Genomic DNA, 22679 nt, shown 5'->3' with positions numbered 1-22679 from the left:
CCGGCCAAACCATACTACCGCAGCCCAGAAACTGAAACAGGCACAACTTTTACATCCGGACTCCGATTTTGATGATCTTGGTCTCGTTTTGAAGCTATGGAAAAACCCCAGGTCCTCACATAGAGAAACACCCAAGATCAATCAAAAAGGAGGATTCCAAATATGCAAAGGTTTTATCATATATTTGGGTAACCTATTCGGCTTAGGATTTTTTTTGGTATATAGGATATGAGTGGGATTGTGTAGAGAAGATGTTGACTTGAGCAAATCTATCACGAACCCCTTTGATCCCCTCTTAATAGTGCGGGATCCCTATAACTCAAGAATCATAAAAGAGCTACACTACATAGCTATCAAGAATCCATTCTTGAGTGTATGTGTTCCTTCGGTGTTCATCACTCCACAACACTAACGTCGAAGGAACTAATACCTTTGACTCGAGCCTTTCACTTGAGCTTGAAGTTGAAGTTTCTTCTTGGCTCAAGTTGAATGGCATGCCACTGGTGAAGTCTTCAAGTAGCTCCCCCATACACAATGTGGGAAGCTTTTCTTTGTATTTATCTTCATGTGTCCATCATGTGATCATCCACAAGCTTCAAGCATGTAATCCTTCGGGATAGTCATCTTGAACTTTCCCTTGTCAACCATGATCATCAAAACTTGATGTCATCCTCTCATAGACACTTGAAATCTCTCTCTCGATGCGAGCCCATGAGAATCTGCTAACCCTAAAAAACATAGGCAACACATAGTATGGGTTAGTACACAAAGCGCAATTGACAAATTCTTACCGTACCACAAGATCTCATGTGGCACATGATTTGCGCTTGTGTGTTGACCATCTTTGAATTCAATCTTTGATCTTCATCTTGGTCAACCTTTATCTTTGCTCCATGATTAATCTTGTTGCACAACTCTATGTATATGGCATTCATTCCAAATCCATTCAATATCCTTCTTGCATCACCCATGGAACAAACCTTCCTATATAACTTGATGTCATTGTTTCTTCATAGGAATTGTCATTCATTATCAAGTCTCAATGCATATATTTATGTTGACGGATTTCATCCACCAATTCATCCAATATTCTTCATGCATTGCAAATGGAACTTTCCTTCAAATATATATCTCAACACAAACATTCGTCCATTAGTATTGTCATTTAATTACCAAAACCACACATGGGGACTACATGTACTTTCAACTGTAACCATAGAGCTTTCCACTAGCCATATATGCATTTAGTGATAGCATTCATTCTCTTCATTACTATATGTGTTACATTGCCAGCATATTCCATGTGCTGACCTGTTTCGGGCTGCAACATTTCATGTTGCAGACTTTTCAGACGATGAGTAAGGTGCCACGGGTCGTTGTCGTTCACTCAGCTATGCCGTTGGAGTTTGATGGACTCACTTTATCTTCCAAGCCTTCCGTTGTTATCGTATTAATATGGCCTTAAGCCATATTATTGTAATAAGTTCTCTTTTTAGACATTCGATGCAATAAGTGTGTGATTGAAACTCTGTTATAAATCCTCAAGTATCGTGCGTGTCAGCATTACCGATCCAGGGATGACACTGATGCACAAAGACTAGACTGTTTGAGGTCTGGTTGCTACAAGATGGTATCAGAGCACAAGCTGACTGGACGACACGACCACTAAGCTAAAACCATAGGTCACTCCTTTCTTCTCATTTCTGACTCCTCTCCTCTTTTCTACTCTATAGGATGGTGGACTCAAGGAACAAGTTTACACAACCAGATGAAGACACTCCTTTTGGAAGACACTTGAAGGAAGTTACTAGGTACCTGAACATTGGAATACCAAGCTTCATCGGGACCTACATCGCCACTTTACCAGAAGAGGAGTGTTGGATGATTCGAGTTCAAGTTCCAGGAAGGACGTTCATGCCAGTCACTGAGCCCATAGAGTTTTCCTTTGATGCACCAACCTGGAGTAGCCCACATCACCATGGGACGCATTGGAGAAGTTTACCACAAGGATCTCAAGTATACTATCTACTAGATTTGTGGGTGCCGAGATGAGCAATGGGAGACGATCAGCAGCAGGAGGGACATGTCCTTTGCAACTTTCATCCAGGAGTTAAACCAACACATTCGTCGCCAGGAGAACCAGATGTGCGCAGGCATGATAGATCTGAAGAAGGCAATAATCAGGATCACGGAGCTGGAGGAAGAACTCTAGTCTACACGCGACGGATATGAGGAGGAAATGATGATACTCGTGGAGAAGAATGATGACCTGACAAGGAAGCTAGGAGTATTCATGGGAGACCCCGCGCCAGGAGGAGATGACTATGATTCAAGGACATTCGCTCGGAGGACTACATCATCATCGACAACACCGACTCAGACCCTGACGATAGCGATGATGACTATGCTGATGAAGCTGGAGCAGATATCGTGGAGTCTTCCACCGATTAAAGACCTCTAGTCGACCACCATATCAGTAGTAGTATTCCCCCATGTATATAGTATAGTCCGAGCACTTTTGTAACGATAGTTAGACCGATTGTATGCCCTTGTTTGAATTGATTGAAGTTATATGATTGTGTTTGTCTCATGTGCATAGGGGTAGTGTTCTCCCTCTAGACCTTATTCTATTCTGTTTTCTCACCTTTTCTAAACCCATCAGATGCCTCCGAGACGTGATAATTGATTTGCTTTCCCACCGGAGCTCACTCAGTTGATCTAGCAGCAGAATACCCTGATGCAGCTACTAGTTCAGAATCAGAACCAAGGGAACAACAACAACCCACCACCACCACCACCTGTTGATCACTTAGCCCGTTTCCTAAGGCTGAATTCGCCAGTGTTCTCTAGTAGCACCGATCTGATTGTTGCAGATGATTGGCTTTGCAAGATTGGAAGGGAGTTGGCCACTGCAGGATGCACAGATGCGGAGAGAGTGTGTTTTGCTGCACATCAGCCTGATGGACCCGCAGCATCATGGTGGGAGAATTTCATAGCCACTTACCCCATTGACACTATTACATGGGACCAATTTTAGCAGGCTTTCTGCACTGCCCACGTTTTAGCAGGAGCTATGGCCATGAAGAAGCGCGAGTTTCGCAACCTGCGCCAAGGAGGACGCACAGTGGGCCAGTATGTGGATGATTTTAGTAAGTTAGCACATTATGCCCCGGATGATGTCGCTACAGATGCCACTAAGCAGGAGAAGTTTATGGAAGGACTGAATGATGAGCGGAGCATGCAGCTGATGGTGGCAACCTTCAACAACTACCAGGAGTTGGTAGATAGAGCTCTCACGATTGAAGGGAAGCAGCAGCAGATAGACAACCACAAGAGGAAAGTATGGACAAGGGAAGTACAATTCAGGAGCTCACCAGAGGCCCCGTTTTACCCCGAATTCGGGAGGACACATTCACCATAACCATGGAGGCCATAATTCCAATGGAGGAAGTTCGCATAACCATAGTGGCCCCAAGAATGGGAATGGGAGTGGAGGAAGTAACGGCCAGAACCGTTCCAACCTAGCAACGCTCACCAAGAAGGATCTAAGTCACATTACTTGTTTCAAGTGCGGGAAGAATGGACATTACACCACGGAGTGTTCTGAAGCAAAGAATGGAAATGGCAATGGAAGCTTTGGGAAGAAGCCCAACCCTTTCAACAGGGGACAAGTGAACCACGTTAGCGTGGAGGAGGTTGAAGGGCAACCCGATGCAGTTATAGGTAAGTTTTTGGATAAGTCATTTACTGCAATCTTTCCTTTTGATACTGGTGCATCGCATTCATACATATCAAGGGGATTTGTGGATATGTATAACCTGCCAACCCAAGCCCTTAGGTCACCCATGTTAGTAACCTCGCCAGGAGCAGAATATATCGCTAGCCTATGGTGTGATCGGTTACCATTAAGGATTGGTAACTACGTGTTCCCCTTAGACCTAATAGTATTGGAGTCACAAGGACTGGATGTAATATTAGGCATGGATTGGTTATATAAGTATGGAGGGAACATTGACTGTGCTAGTAATTAGATTATGCTCACCACCCCAGAAGGAAGAAGGATTAAGTATGTATCCCGGCATGTGCCGAAGAGGACTCAAGTGAATTCCTTATCAGGAGTTGTACATGAGGAAGTACCAGTGGTGAAGGATTTCCCTGATGTATTTCCAGAGGAGTTGCCATGCATGCCACCGGATAGAGACATTGAGTTTTTGATTGAGCTTTTGCCAGGCACAGGGCCAATATCAAAGAGACTGTATCGGATGCCCGCCCAGGATTTGGAGGAAATTAAGAAGCAGATTAAGGAGTTACTGGATAAAGGTTATATTCGCCCAAGTCCGTCACCTTGGGGATCACCAGTGCTTATAGTGGAGAAGAAGGATGGATCATTAAGGACGGTTGTTGATTATCGTGCGCTGAATGAAGTGATGATCAAGAACAAGTACCCACTGCCGATGATCAATGATTTGTTTGACCAGTTGCAAGGAGCTAAAGTATTTTCCAAGATCAATCTGCGATCATGATACCACCAGCTGAAGATTAGAGAGCGGGATATACCTAAGACAGATTTTACCACATGGTACGGGCTATACGAGTATACCGTTATGTCCTTTGGTCTGACTAACGCGCCTGCCTATTTCGTGAAGATGATGAACAAGGTGTTAATGGAGTTTTTGGATAAGTTCATCATAGTGTTCATTGATGATATATTTGTCTACTCGAAGAATGAAGAAGATCATAAGGAGAATTTGCGTTTGGTTCCTGAGAAGATCAGGGAACATCACTTATATGCCAAGTTCAGCAAGTGTGAGTTTTTGGTTGAAGGAAGTTGGATTCCTCAGACATGTTATATCCGGAAAAGGAATAGCAGTAGACCCCACCAAGGTTGTGTAACGCCCACGATGCAGCTATATCTCCCACGTGTCGAGGCACGAATTAGATGCATAACCGCATTGTGGTTCTGTCGCAAGAAGGGTCATCTTCACACAATCCCATGTAATGGACAAGAAAGGGGTAAATAGAGTTGGCTTACAATCGCTACTTCACACAAAGATCATATAATTCATACATCCTTCAGAGTACACACATAGGTCCGACTACGGAACCAAAAGAAAAGAAGACAACCCGAAATGCTAGATCCCCGATCATCCCAACTGGGCTCCACTACTGATCATCAAGAAACGAAACTTAGTAACGACCAAGGTCCTCGTCGAACTCCCGCTTGAGTTCGGTAGCATCGCCTGCACTGGTATCATCGGCACCTACAACTGTTTTGGTAGTATCTGTGAGTCACGAGGACTCAGCAATCTCAAGACCCGCGGGATCAAGACTATTTAAGCTTATGGGTAGGAAGTGGTAATGAGGTGGAGATGAAGCAAGCACTAAGCATATATGGTGGCTAACATACGCAAATAAGAGCGAGAAGAGAAGCAACGCCACGGTCGAGAAGCTAGAAGTGATCAATAAGTGATCCTGAAACTACTTACGTTCATACATAACCCAAACCGTGTTCACTTCCCGGATTCCGCCGAAAAGAGACCATCATGGCTACACACGCGGTTGATGCATTTTAATTAACTCAAGTGTCAAGTTCTCTACAACCGGATATTAACAAATTCCCATCTGCCACATAACCGCGGGCACGGCTCTCGAAAGTTTATACCCTGCAGGGGTATCCCAACTTAGCCCATTATAAGCTCTCACGACCAACGAAGGATATTCCTTCTCCCGGGAAGACCCGATCAATGTCGGAATCCCAGTTACAAGACATTTCGGCAATGGTAAAACAAGACCAACAAGACCGCCCGAATGTGCCGACAAATCCCGATAGGAGCTGCACATATCTCGTTCTCAGGGCACACTGGATGAGATAAGCTACGAGTAAAACCAACCCTCAAGTTTCCCTGAGGTGGCCCCGCAGGCTGCTCGGTTTGGACCAACGCTTAGAGAAGCACTAACCCGGGGGGGGGGTGTTAAAATAAAGATGACCCTCGGGTTGGCCTTCCCATGGGAAAGTTAGTAGGTTGTTAGGCAAATGTAAAACCAATGTTGGGCCTTGCTGGAGGAGTTTTATTCAAAGCGAACTGTCAAGGGGTTCCCATACACCCGGCCGCATAAGGAACGCAGAATCAAGGAACATAACACTGGTATGGCAGAAACTAAGGCGGCAAGAGTGGAACAAAACACCAGGCATAAGGCCGAGCCTTCCACCCTTTACCAAGTATATAGATGCATTAATTAAATAAGAAATATTGTGATATCCCAACATAATCCTGTCCAACATGGAGCAATCTTCAACTTCACCTGCAACTAACAACGCTATAAGAGGGGCTGAGCAAAAGCGGTAACATAGCCAAACAACGGTTTGCTAGGAAGGTGGGTTAGAGGCTTGACATGGCAAAATGGGAGGCATTGTAAACAAGTGATAGGTAGCGCATCATAGCGATAGAACAAAGCAACTAGCAAGCAAAGACAGAAGTGATATCAAGGGTAATGGTCATCTTGCCTGAAATCCCGCAAGGAAGAAGAACGAGTCCATGAAGAAGACAAACAGACGTAGTCGAACGAATCCTCACACTCCAGAACGAAACCGAAGCTAACGAGAGAAGCAAACCGGAAAGAAGCAAACAACATGGTAAACAACCATCACAAGCATAAACATGACATGATGCACAAGCAAGTGTGATGCATGACCGGTTTAAAGAGGCATGGCAAGGGCAACAAACAATACTACAAGTTAAGTGGAGCTCAATATGCAACGAGTTGCATATTGACAAAACACCACATTCGAGTTATTTAGTTTGCCCTCGTTTTGGTACAACAATATTAAATGTTGTTAAACATGGCAAGAGGTGAAACATATGAAAACTACCTATCTAGGCCAGTTTAAATGAGGCTGGAAAAACAAACAACAATTTCAAAAAAATATCATCATGTCCATATTTCGAATTTGGTACTGCTCTGCCCTAAAACATATTTTAATGTTGTTAAACATGCAAAGTAAGTGCACCAAGTTAATCTATGCATTTTCCACCCCATTTACATATAAAGTTTGTTTAATTCAGGGATACGGTATGAAATAAATCATTTTAGCATGGCATTTAAGCAAATTAATTCAAACAACACATTTAAACAATTTTAACATGGGTGAGAGTTGCAAATTATTAATCTACACAAAATTCTAAGCATTTTACATGTTTAAATCATTTTAATCCAATGCATGGTTGTTGAGTTATTATATGCATGAACAAGAGGGGGCAAACTGTAAATTTGCAGTTTTCCGAACAATTAGGAAAATCGCAGCGCAATAGAAAAAAACATATGCGGGCTGGATCTTCTGGGCGTGCCTGGACTGCTCACCATGGGCCGAGCCCGTTGGTGCGGGGAGGAGGCAGGCCGAAGCGGGCAAGCTGGTGGCTAGGCTTGGTGGATTTGGCTGCTCGCAGGCTGGATCAAACGAGGTGGAGGGGGCGCGGTCAACGCGCTCGTTCTCAAGCGGAAGGCATAGCAGAGGCGCTGGCGTCTGGGAGCAGAGTTCCGACGAGCGGGACGAAGGGGCGGCAAGGCGAGGGACTTGGGTGGCGGGGAGGACCCAGAACGGCGGAGATGGCCGGGACTCGACGGATCTGGCCGGTGATTGGACTTGGCCGTGATTGGAGCTCCGGGACGCCCTGGTTGCTCCTATCCAACAGAGAAGACATGGAGAGCAGGGGAGGTTAGAGAGACAGGAAGGAGGGGAAGGACGACGGAGAGGGCGCGACGGGGGCCTGTCTGCTGGCTTGCTCCGGCTTGAGGATGCTCTGGACAGCGACGAGGTGTTGCACGAGGGGACGAGCGCGTGGCCTCGGGCGCCTGGCTATCGAAGCAGAGGAGCGGGACGAAGTTGCAGCTGTTCGGTGCGAAGCAAGGGCGCGACAGCGGCTAGGTCGAAGACGGCGGGCAACGCTGGATCTGGTTGGCGGGGGCGTCAGCAGGAGGTGAGGTGCAGGAGCTCCTCAGCTCCATGGAGGTGCTCCAGCACGAGCAGATCGAGCGCTCCTCGCTCGGGGATGCGCTGCTCGAGGTGGAGAACTGCAACTGCGGCTCGGGACGGAACGGAGGAGGTCGGCGGTGGCCGTCCTGCTGGGCTCCGGGGCGAGTACGGGGACAAGGAGGAGCTCGGGGCTCGGGCGAGGAGTGGATCGAGGGGGCCCGGGGTTGGTTTGATGCTGAAAACGAGGGAGGCGGTCGGTGCGATTTGGTTGGGTGGAATGGATCGGGAGGGATCCCAAGGAAGAAGGGGGTTGGTCAGTGGTGGATTGGGCAGGAGAGGAAAACAAGGAAGGAGGCGGCGGATGGGACGGATGGGATGACTCGGACTAGGGTTTGCCTACTTATAAATAGCCGGTGGATTTTTGAGTAGGGGCTATTTGGTCCCTCCGATTGTAATCGGACGGTCCCAGATAAATAGGTTAGGAGAGTCCAACAAAGAACCGAAGATACTTTCGGGATGTTTGGGGATGATTTGGATCCAACGGTGACGACTGCTCGGGTCGGGTTCAGGAAAGGTTTCGGACGCGCACACGAGGGGGTCTGAGAGAGGTTAGGTGGTTTGACAAGAGGGAACTGGAAACACAGTTGGTCCCGAAAGGGTCAACAAACGCAACAGAGGGAAGCGAAAAGCAGCAACTACGAGCAGATGCAAGCTTTTGAAAACATGCAGATGCAATGCGCATGATGCTATGAGATGAAATGCATGACATGAACAAAATACAAAACAAAAGAAAAAACCCAACCACGAAGGAAATAACATATCACATAGCCGGAAATGGCAAGAGTTGGAGTTACAATTATGGAAAGCTACATCCAGGGTGTTACAACACTCCACCACTACAAGAGGATCTCATCCCGAGATCTAGGATGGCACCGGAGAGAAACGGAAGATGAAGAGAAGAGGTAAAACTAAGTTGCTTCTTCGACCAATGAGTGAAACCAAAGAACCTTGAGAGGTTGAAAAGTTGAGAGAAAGAACACAATGGAGTTGAACACAATTGAGAGCAATACGGTAGAAAATAGAAACAAGGAACACCATGTGAACCTTGGAGGTTGCAAAGCTATGAATGACGAGTATAATGGACAAGAAGGAATTGAAACCACTCCGGTTGAAATAAGATGAGAGAGGAAGAATCCGGGCAGCACTCCGCTTGAACATGGAAGGAATAGAACATGAACTTGAGAAGATGGGATGATACTTGATGAAATCAACAACACACTACCTTCAGAACTATTGAAAGAATGGCACAAGGGGTAAGAAGGATTTTAGACAGCAGTCCGGTTGAAAAGAGAGGCAAAACTTGATAAGATGAAAGAACTTGAATGAGAACACAACACTCCGGTTAACTGGATAAGCAAGAAAATAACATGATCTTGACAAAACGAGGTGATGGGTGAACATCACAACATCACAATGCCTCCGGAAGAAATGAAAGAATGGAATGGAATGAACGGAGGGAAACTTGATCTTAAAAGAGCACACTTATAGGAAATGCCACAATGGAGTTGTTGGATTATCAAAAACGAAAGGATAAGCTTGTTGTGGGCTTATGGAAAACATCTCAAAATTATGAGGTGACAACCGGCCACTAACGGAAACAATTGCCTTCTTGAGATCAACGAAGAGATGAAAACTACTTTCGCCGAGAGGATAGGAGAAAACTTGGATCATTGATAAGCACCACAATGGCAACATTCATTAGGGAAGGCTTTAGGTGAAATATAACCCAAGATAACTCCAACAAAGAAATTGCTGGGTTGAAAAGATCTCATGATCGAAGAGAAAAAATGATGGTTTTTAAAATATCTCCTTTTTGACAACTTGTGAATCATAAAACTTGAAGGGCAATTATCAAGAATGACATAACACGACCTCAAAAGATAAGATAGAAGGAATTGCACTTCGGAATGCAAGAAGAAGAATACTTGATCTCCTCAGAAAAAATGTGTTGGGCACTGAGGGAGTTCCGGACTAGGGGGTGTCCGGATAACCGAACTATCATCATCGACCGGACTCCAAGACTATGAAGATACAAGATTGAAGACTTTGTCCCGTGTCCGGATGGGACTTTCCTTGGCGTGGAAGGCAAGCTTGGCGATACGGATATGTAGATCTTCTACCATTGTAACCGACTCTGTGTAACCCTAGCCCTCTCCGGTGTCTATATAAACCGGATGGCTTTAGTCCATAGGACGAACAACAATCGTACCATAGGCTAGCTTCTAGGATTTAGCCTCCTTGATCTCGTGGTAGATCTACTCTTGTAACCCACATCATCAATATTAATCAAGCAGGACGTAGGGTTTTACCTCCATCAAGAGGGCCCGAACCTGGGTAAAAACATCGTGTCCCTCGTCTCCTGTTACCATCCGCCTAGACGCACAGATCGGGACCCCCTACCCGAGATCCGCCGGTTTTGACACCGACATTGGTGCTTTCATTGAGAGTTCCTCTGTGTCGTCACCGATAGGCTCGATGGCTTCTTCGATCATCATCAACGATGCAGTCCAGGGTGAGACCTTCCTCCCCGGACAGATCTTCGTATTCGGCGGCTTTGCACTGCGGGCCAATTCGCTTGGCCATCTAGAGCAGATCGAAAGTTACGCCCCGGGTCGTCAGGTCAAATTTGGAAGTTTGGACTTCACGGCTGACATCCGTGGGGACTTGATCTTTGACGGATTCGAGCCACGGCCGAGCGTGCCGCACTGTCATGTCGGGCATGATTTAGCTCTGCCGCTGGATAGTACCCTGGAGGCCGCACTCGAGCCCGCTCCGATCTTCAATTCGGAGCCAGCCGCACAGATCGAGGACGAATGGCTAGACATCGCCTCGGGTGCCGCAACCTCTACGGCGATAGAGCCGAACACTGACTTTGTCCCTCACGAGGCTCGTGACTCCGAGGTGCCGGACTCCCTGCCGGACTCCGAACCTCCCACGCCCTCAATCGAATCTGGTTGGGCGCCGATCATGGAGTTTACGGCCCTGGACATCTTTCAACACTCGCCTTTTGGCGACATCCTGAGTTCATTAAGGTATCTCTCATTATCAGGAGAGCCCTCGCCGGACTGCGGCCAGGACGGTTGGGATGCGGATGACGAAGAAATTCAAAGCCCACCCACCGCCCACTTGATATCCACTGTTGATGATCTAACCGACATGCTAGACTACGACTCCGAAGACATCGACGGTATGGACGACGATGCCGGAGATGACCAAGAACCAGCACCTAATGGGCACTGGAAAGCCACCCCAACTCATGACGTATACATGGTGGATACACCAAAAGGAAGCGATAATGAGGAAAAACGGGACGTGGCGAAGGACAACTCCCCCAACAAACAAACAAAACGGCGACGCAAGAGCCGCCCGAGGACCGGCCTCGATAAAAACGGCACCCATACGGACCCGGCCTTAGAGCAGGGCGAAGCATGGGACAACACACATGCCACCAAGCAGCCATCCGAACATGATGAACCGGACAGGCAACCCATCCCTGGAAAAGATGATCTCGCATCACCAGAGCATACGAATCTTCATAAAAGGCTCGTCGCCACGACAAGAAGTTTGAAGAAGCAAAAGCGGAAGCTCAAAATAGCGGAGGACGCACTCAGAATGAGATGGAGCAAAGTACTCAACAATGCAGATAAACATGGCGCCAGTCACCAGACAAAGAGCTACCCGAAGTGCAAGCTGTTGCCCGAATTTGACGAGGAGGCCTTAGAGCCCCCGCTGCCAAAAAAGAAAGAAGCCGCCTGGCCGGATAGACGACCAGATGACAGGCCAAGAGCAACAAGGGGCGCCGCACACAAACCGGCACATGATCAGCATAAAGATCCTCGGAAGAAGGATGATCTAGTCAGATCTATTTATGGGCCAAAAAGGAAGACTACAGGAAGCAACACAACCCGCAGAGCATTTGAAGACAACGGCACACCCAAATACAGGGGCGCCGCACACCCACTATGTTTCACCGACGAGGTACTGGATCATGGATTTCCAGCAGGATTCAAACCCGTAAACATAGAGGCATATGACGGAACGACAGACCCCGGAGTCTGGATTGAGGATTATATCCTACACATACATATGGCCAGAGGAGACGATCTCCATGGGATAAAATACCTACCCCTCAAGCTCAAAGGGCCAGCTCGGCATTGGCTTAAAAGCCTCCCAGAAAATACCATTGGAAGTTGGGAAGAGCTTGAGGACGCGTTTCGAGCAAATTTTCAAGGGACTTATGTCCGCCCTCCGGATGCAGACGATTTAAGTCACATAACTCAACAGCCCGGAGAGTCAGCACACAAATTCTGGAACAGGTTCCTCACTAAAAAGAACCAAATAGTCGACTGTCCGGACGCTGAAGCCTTAGCAGACTTTAAACACAACGTCCGAGACGAATGGCTCGCCAGACACCTCGGCCAGGAAAAACCAAGAACAATGGCCACACTAACAAGCCTCATGACCCGCTTTTGCATGAGGGAAGATAGCTGGCCAGCTAGATGTAGCACCAGCGACCCGAGTACATCCGAAGTCAGGGATGGAAATGGGAAATCTCGACGCAGAAAGGATCAGCGCTGGAATAAGGAAAATGGCCCAAACAGTACGGCGGTCAACGCCGGATTCAAAAACTCTTGGCTGAACAACAAAACGGTGTCCCTCAAGGACAACAGTGACGAGCTATCCAACCTAAACAAGATCCTAGACAGACTATGCAAATACATGGTACCTCCGGAAAGCCTGCTAACCATACCCACAGAGATTGTTGGGTCTTCAAGCAGTCCGGCAGACTTAACGCCAAACACAAGGGGCTCGATACACCAAGCGAAAGTGACAAACCCCAAAAGCAGCACTCCGGAAAACAGAAGACTCTCCCACTAGAAGTCCAAACAGTGAACTCACTTCATGTGATAACACAACAACAAAGCGCGGCTCCTGCCATGTCAGGACACTGTCCGCAGAATGGGGATAGACCCTACCAACATTCGCCATAACAACACTCCCTTCAAAGGAGCGACGCCAGGCCTTTAAGCCAACTATACGGGCTCTGTACCACTAGAGGTTGTGCGGCTCATCCGACAACCGCCGTCACGAAAGGCTCACTCTTCGCCGCGCCCCATTACACAGTTGCCATCAAGCACTACTGGGACGCAAAGCTTCCGCCCGCTTTAATGCCTTACCACACTACAGGGCTCCTATACCTACGATGCCCGGTTAACGCGGCATAATCTCATTAAAGAGTAACCACGAGTGTTCCTCGACCACGGAGAGCGCGGGGCTGCTTTGACAGCCACTCCGACCTTGCAGGTCAAGGCCCCTAAATACGGGTCATTCAGACCCCGGACACGGTTAGGCGAGTCCAGCGTGAATAAACAAGGGGCTTCCCAGCCGCATACCCCCTTTATAAGGGGCCGCGCGTTTCAACAATGAGAGCCAATAAAGCTCAAATTTCTTTATCTACCAAATTATCCTCTATTTTAACATAACTTTTGCACGATATTTCTTAGAAACTAAGTCCTTCTCTTTTACAGATGAAGCACGTGCTACACCCGTCCAGGACACAGCACAACGGAGACACAGGCGCAGACGTGCAGCAGGGACCCGTTGCAAGGATTCTTTTCAGATTAAGACCCTGTGTAAACCTTTCTTACTGTCTCTTGTTGATACACATCCCCCGGTTTTCTACCATAGCCGAGGAGGAGGCTGGCGTTTTGGCATCGGCCGCGTCAGAAGTTCCCGTCTGTACCTGGACACTAGGGGCTTAGGGCATTGTTCTACCCGGTATCATAAAGACCGAACACCTCAGGGAGTGTTCGGCGTCTCGAGTTAGGCCTTATATGCATCAGCTCCGAATCATGTCTTTGGTCAAATGTTGGGTTTGCCCGGCTCCTGTGTTTTGCTGCCTTACGTTCCGTATCACCGGCTAACGCGGCACCAGGAGAACTACTGCGATTGTGCCCCGGTTCGACCGGGCGAGCGCCTCAGTAGAGAAAGCCGAAAACTGACTGTCATGATATAGCGAGAGTCTGGTCAACCACTCGATCGACAATTGGAATGTTTAGAATTCCTCCGCTTTGACGAAGGACTGCTTCCCGGTCAGGCACATACGCACCCCGAGTTCGGAGATGAGCGGTGCCGCCAGGGGCTATATAGTAGCCCCACATTTGAGCTCCTATGGCTAAGTGAAAGTGATAAAGCATTATAGTACGGTTGCCTAGTTTGTTGCGCTATCACCTCCTTAAAAGGACCAAGACGTTGGATTAAGTGTGACAAAGCGTTTTTCTTTTTGCAAACACCCCCGCACCATGTGCGTGGGGGCTGAAGCCAAAGACTGCCATCTTTCAGATTATACATAAACATACGGCCGCACAGGAGATAGTTCAATACTTGGGCTCACAAGTATAAAAAGCTATTGTATTATAAACATGATCTCAGAAATCATACATGTCATTCAAACATAACATTTTTTTAGCACTACGACTCTATTAAACGAGCGCCCTGCAGGACTTCCTCAAAATAGTGCTCGGTGGGGAACCAGCTTCTATCCGAACCCCGGGATGCAACAGCGGTGGCATCCATCTCAGCCCAATATGTCTTACCATGGGCAAGAGCCATTCGCGCACCTTCTATACACGCCGACCGCTTCATCGCCCCAATACGCGGCACCGCCCCAAGGAATTGCTGCAACAAGCCAAAATAACTCTTCGGCTTGGGTCTTCCCGGCCACAGATGAGTGACCACATCCATCATGGCAAGTCCGGACAATCTATTTAGCTCAGCCCACTCAACCAGCCGATCACTCAGCGGAAGTTGACGCTCCGGACTATGGAATTGAGACCAGAAAAGCTCTTCCATTTTGTGACCCTTCTGGCTTCGGAAGTGCACGACTGCGTCCGCCGCACTCGCTGCCAAGTCCATATAAGGATCCTCCGCACCATACAATCGGCCAAGCTGATCATACTTCGGATCCGTGAACTTCCTGCGCAGCATAAAGGGCTTTCCAGCCACGATGTCTCGGATTTGACGCAGTTCCTCCTTCATAGCCCGCATCGCACTACGGGCATCCTTGGCTTCAGCGTCGGCCTTCTTCAGGTCCTCTTGTTTCGCTCGACGTTCTCTTTCAAGAACCTCGTGGCGGTCGGCAGCAACTTTTAATTTTGTGGCCATTCCGGCCATCTCTTCCCTGCTTTGGCAGTGAGCAGCCTTCTCGGCTTCTAGCTCTTCCGCTGCCTTCGAGGCAGCCACCTCGCTTTTTCTGGCTTGGTCCTTGGCCCGAGCAAGTTCGGCTCGAAGTCCTTCCATAGTAGCAGCGCCATCTACATCAAGCATACAAATTGTAAGGCACGGGCGTCAGCTCCCTTACTAGGCGACCGCGGAGCAACCACGTACCTTGTGACTCATCAAGTCGTTTATTGACCAACGAGATGTCCGCATCCGCAACGTCGAGTTGCCTTCTCAGCTTGGCAAATCCATCAGTCCGGCTGGCCACCGGACGATCTGCCACCTGCATAGGAAAGGCGGCATTCTATAACTGAGATTACGATCCTTGGCACGCTATCGCTTTCGACAGCATACCAAGTCTCAAGGGCTACTATCTATACAGGGCGCACTTCATGTGCAAAACTGTCAAAAGGCACGTTATTTTTTGCATACCTCAAAGCCCGTCAGCAAGCTTCCGACGGCCTCATACAACCCGCTCTCGGCGGACGAGATCCTTTCAATAACCGTACTCATTAATGTGCGGTGATCTTCCGAGATGGACGCCCTCTTAAGCAAATCCTGCAGTTCAACCGGCCGTACTCCAGTGGGTGCCAAACTCTCAGGCCCCGCCGGACTCGGGGAGACCCTCCGCGACAACACCTCAGGGTCGTCCGCCCCGTACGATTGGGCGGCAGATGGAGGCGTTTCACTCTCCATCATCTCCGGACGAAGGTCCCCCGAAGATGAGCTATGCTGAGACAGGCTGAGATCCGAACTACAAGATGAAAACTTCGGTTACCCTCAAAAATTAAGCAGGGGTATCCACTATTACAAAATTCCTCCTTTTTTACTTACGGCTCGCTGGAGGGCTGATTCCTTCGAGGAGAAAGTGCGGCCGAGGCTCTCCACGGCACAGGACCTTCCGGCATAGATTTCTTTCCCCGCTTCGAGGCCTTGGCCTCCGGGTCTTCAGAAGCTGTCCTCTTCTCCCCCTGGAAGGAGGGACTCTCGATTCCTCCCTTACTGAAAGCCTCCTTGGCAGAGGTGGTAGTTCCCCTGTGCCCCCCTTCGCCCTCATCTGAGGGCGCAACTTCCAACATTTTGATTAACACGGGATCTTTCGTGGTCTCAGGGAGGGGGGCCGGACACCGTATTTGTTTCGCCAGCGCTATCCACTCCTGTTCAAGGGATAGCTGGTTAAAGGGCAAACCCACGATAAATAAGTGGATAGTGTGTCCGGACACAGGGCTACTTACTTGAGTATCCGGGCGATTGCAGCTTAGGCCAGCGTCCTCGGTCAAGTCCGGACGCATCTCTTGCGATCCGAAGAATAGTTTGTACATCTCCGTGGGTGTCAAATCCATAAAGTCTTGAAGAGCTCGTGGCCCCTCCGGATTAAATTCCCACAGGCGGAGGGGGCAACGTTTGCAGGGCAGTAGGCGCCGGATCAGCATAACCTGTACTACTGCGACTAGATTGATTTCCCTTTCTTGGAGGCCTTGAATCCGGTCCTGCAAAAGGGGTACGTCTTTAGGCGGCCCCCAGTCACGCCCCATGTTGACCCATGATGTCAACTGTTGTGGAGGGCCCGAGCGGAAGACGGGCGGTGGCCTCTGCCTGCTGCCCCTGGGAGCGGTGATATAGAACCACTCCCGTTGCCACATGCCGAGCTCCTCTTGAAAAGAGCCCTCGGGCCATGGAGCATCGGCCCTCTTGCTTATAAACGCCCCTCCGCACTCTGCCTGGCGCCCCTCGATCATCTTCGGCTCCACATTGAAGGTTTTGAGCCACAAGCCGAAGTGAGGGGTAGTGCGGAGAAAAGCTTCGCAAACGACAATAAACGATGAGATGTGGAGGATGGACTCCGGAGCCAAGTCATGGAATTCCAGCCCATAGTAAAACATGAGCCCCCTCACGAAGGGGTCCATCGGGAAGCCTAAACCCCTATGGAGGTGACACACGAACACAACGCTCTCGCCGGGCTCGGGAGTAGGGATAACTTTCCCTCGGGCAGGCAACCTATGAGAAATCTCATAGGTCAAATACCTGGCGTCTCTCAGCTTCAACACGTCTTCTTCCGTGACGGAGGAGGGCATCCACCGGCCCCGTGGGTCGGAGCTAGACATTGTCGAAGGTCGAAGGTACCCGAATCTGGAGCCCTGGGTTTTGGAACTCGGGGGCGAGGGGCAGATTCGATTGAGGATTAAACGAAAAGAACCGGCCTTGGTCTCATTATAAAGAGGAAGAATACCGAGAGCCGTCTCCGTGACCGGTTGGAACCCGCCTTCGATGGAGGGGGCGTGGCGACGGGCGCGGTTGGGTTACCCATGTCCGTATTGATGGGAATCCCGGAATAAGGGGAACACGATCTCTGCTTCGACAAGACGTGCCAAGGAAACCGCTTCGCTAAACGCGCTGAGGTGGTACAATAAAGACCATTTAAGTAAAGGCTTGGTAGTGGTGTGATGTCACGCCATCAAATACGTCAGCAGATTGAACTTGTGTAAATATTATTCTCTCTACGGTGGTATGTGGAAATTATTTTGCAGAGCCGGACACTATCATGGTGTTCACAATCTTCTATGAATTATTTGGAGGGAGAACCCGCCTTGCAATGCCGAAGACAACATGCGCGTCGGACTCGTCGTCATTGAAGCCTGGTTCAGGGGCTACTGAGGGAGTTCCGGACTAGGGGGTGTCCGGATAACCGAACTATCATCATCGGCGGGACTCCAAGACTATGAAGATACAAGATTGAAGACTTCGTCCCGTGTCCGGATGGGACTTTCCTTGGCGTGGAAGGCAAGCTTGGCGATACGGATATGTAGATCTTCTACCATTGTAACCGACTCTGTGTAACCCTAGCCCTCTCCGGTGTCTATATAAACCGGATGGCTTTAGTCCATAGGACGAACAACAATCGTACCATAGGCTAGCTTCTAGGGTTTAGCCTCCTTGATCTCGTGGTAGATCTACTCTTGTAACCCACATCATCAATATTAATCAAGCAGGACGTAGGGTTTTACCTCCATCAAGAGGGCCCGAACCTGGGTAAAAACATCGTGTCCCTCGTCTCCTGTTACCACCCGCCTAGACGCACAGATCGGGACCCCCTACCCGAGATCCGCCGATTTTGACACCGACAAGCACCATGTTTATTTTTTGAGTATAGCTTGGCAGATCTTAGCTTCAAGAGAAATCTTGAAGAACAATTGAAGAATGAAAAGAATCCTTGACGAACCACCGTGTAGAGCTTCCATGAAGAACTCTGGTAATAAAAGAATGATAAAAAGAAAGAGAAGTTGAAAGAACAAGGTGAAGCCTTGCAATGATTTAGATGGAGCTGCGCGACAAGATAATGCGGAAAACTTGGAACTCCAGAAAAGAAAAGATGAAGCATATCGAACCGAGAAATGTGACATGATGAACAACTCTGGAAAGAAGAAACTAGATCACTTGGATGAAACAAGAATAAGAATTATGTCATGCCTATCCTTCATCAATTTAAATTGATGACAAACAACGGATTTGGCATACTACTTATTCCCGTAGAAAGGATTAAAGGAGATATAGCGCAAGCTTGAGAAGGTATTGGTGGAACCACCGGTGGGATTGAAACAACGAAAGAATGAATGAATTGATACGATAAGGAAGGAAGAGAAATCTTGAACGAACCACCGTAAGAATTGGAAATGAACATAGCAAAGGCACAATTCACCGGGAAGAATTTGAAAACGAGTGAATATACTTGAGGGGATTTAGATACATGATAATGAAGAGATCATGAACTGATTAGAGGGTATTTGAATGATGCACCGGTAAGATTTGGAGAACGAGAACTAAAAGCTGGAATGAATAATTCTAAGATGACTGGCTCCGGAGAATCAAACTGAAAAGACTCCTGAATTGCTCCGGATGGGTGAAAAGAATTCTCACAATCGAATGCAATTATGAGATGATGGTATAATGCTAGAACCATGAATCTTCAAGAGAGCGTCCCAAGATTTAGGAGAAATCCTTCTTTGGTCTTCACATGCTGAGAATGATAACGAGAACCACCAAAATTGTTGAGGCACTTCGGAACAAGGAATAGAAATGATGAACCAACAATGAAAATATTTTGAAAGCAATCTTGGAGAAGGAATATGACTAATGAAAATTCATTCTTACGTCAAACTTCGAAAAGAATTTGGGAATGGCTCCAGGAAAATTAGAAGAGTCAGGCAAGATCCTGGAAAAAAGACCTATGTGTTAGGGCCCACTAAAAAGATACACCGTTGAACGATTGATTGAAAGGGGGGATTGCACCGGTTGAATTAAATGGCTTGATTGAGATAACAACCTCAAAATAACTTGAACAGATAGAGAATGGAAGCACGAATCTTCCGAGATATCTTCAACACTTCGGATATGAACTGGGAGAGGTGAATAAATAAGAGAGCCTTGGATAAGAAATTCACATGGGAAGATATGTGAAACAATAGGAAGAGATATGATCAACACTCCGGATATGAACTGGGAGAGGTGAATAAATAAGAGAGCCTTGGATAAGAAATTCACATGGGAAGATATGTGAAACAACAGGAAGGGATATGATCAACACCGAAACTTGAAATTAATCCACTGGAGAAGAAAAGAGACGAAGAATAATGAACTTGAAGCTCCGTTAGTATCTTCATGAGAATCACCGGATAAGAACATTGATGGAAAAGAATGGAGAGACTTCCCATTCATAAGATGGATACATGATTAATAAATCTAAGTCCTTGAAGAAAAGGGTGGGAGGACGGGAAAAACAAAGGCAACTTAGGGCAGATGGAATGGATACCATTGAGAAAACTTAGAATTGATCTTGCGGATGTTGAAATGATCGGATCCACTTGGAGAGAAGCACGCCGGTTGGAAAAGAATTAACATGACGACCTCGATGATCAAGAAGGATTAGTATTCACATAGAAATATGACATCACCATTTAGGAAAGGTATGGATTCAACATTTGACTTCGAATCAACTCGAATACCACAAATAAAACAAAACAAAGGATTTGGCTTGCAGAATTAGCCGGAAACAAACATATGATAGAGATTTCTTCCGAAGTTTTCATAGTGGGGCCCACACGGGCTCGATCGTACAACACCATCATGTACAAGGCAGTGCACATGACATACGAAGCGTCCCCGAGTCAGCATAGCAAGGACTCATTAAGACACAACAAGACCACTGTAAAAACGACCGTGGATTGGCGGACCACTAGACGTCGAACCCTAATCTCATATCATGCATCTGTCAGAAAGAAAAGAAAAAAACTAGAGCTACTTGAATTCCCACCTATAAAACTCCCGAAACTTTCTGGTTATGCAATCTGGTGTTGGGGATACAGGGGAAGCAATATATATCTCACCCAAAACTAACAATCCCTACATCCAGCTGTATCCATCCGTTAACACATAACCAAGAAAACTCCGGAAATTGTGTACCTAAACCTTTGAAAAGCATCTGTTATCAAGCAATGGCAATACTCCCGAACTCCCGCACCAGTACTGGGTGGCGTCGAGGTTATCTCGCCAACAACTGCATAAAAGAGATTTTTGATGTCGGCAAAACTCAGGTATTCCAGAACTATAACGATAAAATTGTGAAAACAACACCTTATAGCTCAACTCCCCGGGACGCTGCCACAACCCCTAAATGTCAGGAGGCACCAAGAACAATGTTCTTGTCACAAGAATATCGGAAAGATCCCAAGATACCCACGTGATCCTAAATTTTTTTAGTGAAATTTGAGGAGAGGAAAGACAAAACATCTACGTCAGGAGGCCTCACCAGAGTGACGAAGGGACTGAGGAGTAAAAAGAATCCTACTCCCCGATATATATAATCCTAAGACTCAAAACATTTTGTTCTAGAGTCAACAACATCAGCGATTCGATCAAGCAGGGGGCTCCTAAGTTGGGGATGGCTCTGATTACCAACTTGTAACGCCCACGATGCGGCTATATCTCCCACGTGTCGAGGCATGAATTAGAGGCATAACCGCATTGTGGTTTTGTCGCAAGAAGGGTCATCTTCACACAATCCCATGTAATGAAAAAGAAAGGGGTAAATAGAGTTGGCTTACAATCGCCACTTCACACAAAGATCATATAATTCATACATCCTTCAGAGTACACACATAGGTCCGACTACGGAACCAAAAGAAAAGAAGACAACCCCAAATGCTAGATCCCCGATCGTCCCAACTAGGCTCCACTACTGATCATCAGGAAACAAAACTTAGTAACGACCAAGGTCCTCGTTGAACTCCCGCTTGAGTTCGGTAGCATTGCCTGCACTGGTATCATCGGCACCTGCAACTGTTTTTGTAGTATCTGTGAGTCACGAGGACTCAACAATCTCAAGACCCGTGAGATCAAGACTATTTAAACTTATGGCTAGGAAGTGGTAATGAGGTGGAGTTGCAGCAAGCACTAAGCATATATGGTGGCTAACATACGCAAATAAGAGCGAGAAGAGAAGCAACGCAATGGTCGAGAAGCTAGAAGTGATCAATAAGTGATCCTGAAACTACTTACGTTCATACATAACCCAAACCGTGTTCACTTCCTGGACTCCGCCGAAAAGAGACCATCACGGCTACACACGCGGTTGATGCATTTTAATTAAGTCAAGTGTCAAGTTCTCTACAACCAGATATTAACAAATTCCCATCTGCCACATAACCACGGGCACGGCTCTCGAAAGTTTATACCCTGCAGGGGTGTCCCAACTTGGCCCATTATAAGCTCTCACGACCAATGAAGGATATTCCTTCTCCCGGGAAGACCCGATCAGTCTCGGAATCCCCGTTACAAGACATTTCGGCAATGGTAAAACAAGACCAGTAAGACCGCCCGGATGTGCCGACAAATCCCGATAGGAGCTGCACATATCTCGTTCTCAGGGCACACTGGATGAGACAAGCTACGAGTAAAACCAACCCTCAAGTTTCCCCGAGGTGGCCCCGCAGGCTGCTCGGTTTGGACCAACACTTAGAGAAGCACTAGCCCGGGGGGGGGGGGTTAAAATAAAGATGACCCTCGGGTTGGCCTGCCCAAGGGAATGTTAGTAGGTTGTTAGGCAAATATAAAACCAATGTTGGGCCTTGCTGGAGGATTTTTATTCAAAGCGAACTGTCAAGGGGTTCCCATACACCCGGCCGCGTAAGGAACGCAAAATCAAGGAACATAACACCGGTATGACGGAAACTATGGCGACAAGAGTGAAAAAAACACCAGGCATAAGGCCGAGCATTCCACCCTTTACCAAGTATATAGATGCATTAATTAAATAAGAGATATTGTGATATCCCAACATAATCCTGTCCAACATGGAGCAATCTTCAACTTCACCTGCAACTAACAATGCTATAAGAGGGGCTGAGCAAAAGGGGTAACACAGCCAAACAATGGT

This window comes from Triticum dicoccoides, chromosome 1B, assembly GCF_002162155.2.
Source record: "Triticum dicoccoides isolate Atlit2015 ecotype Zavitan chromosome 1B, WEW_v2.0, whole genome shotgun sequence".
Classification (NCBI taxonomy): domain Eukaryota; kingdom Viridiplantae; phylum Streptophyta; class Magnoliopsida; order Poales; family Poaceae; genus Triticum; species Triticum dicoccoides.
Note: the sequence above shows the minus strand (reverse complement) of the source record.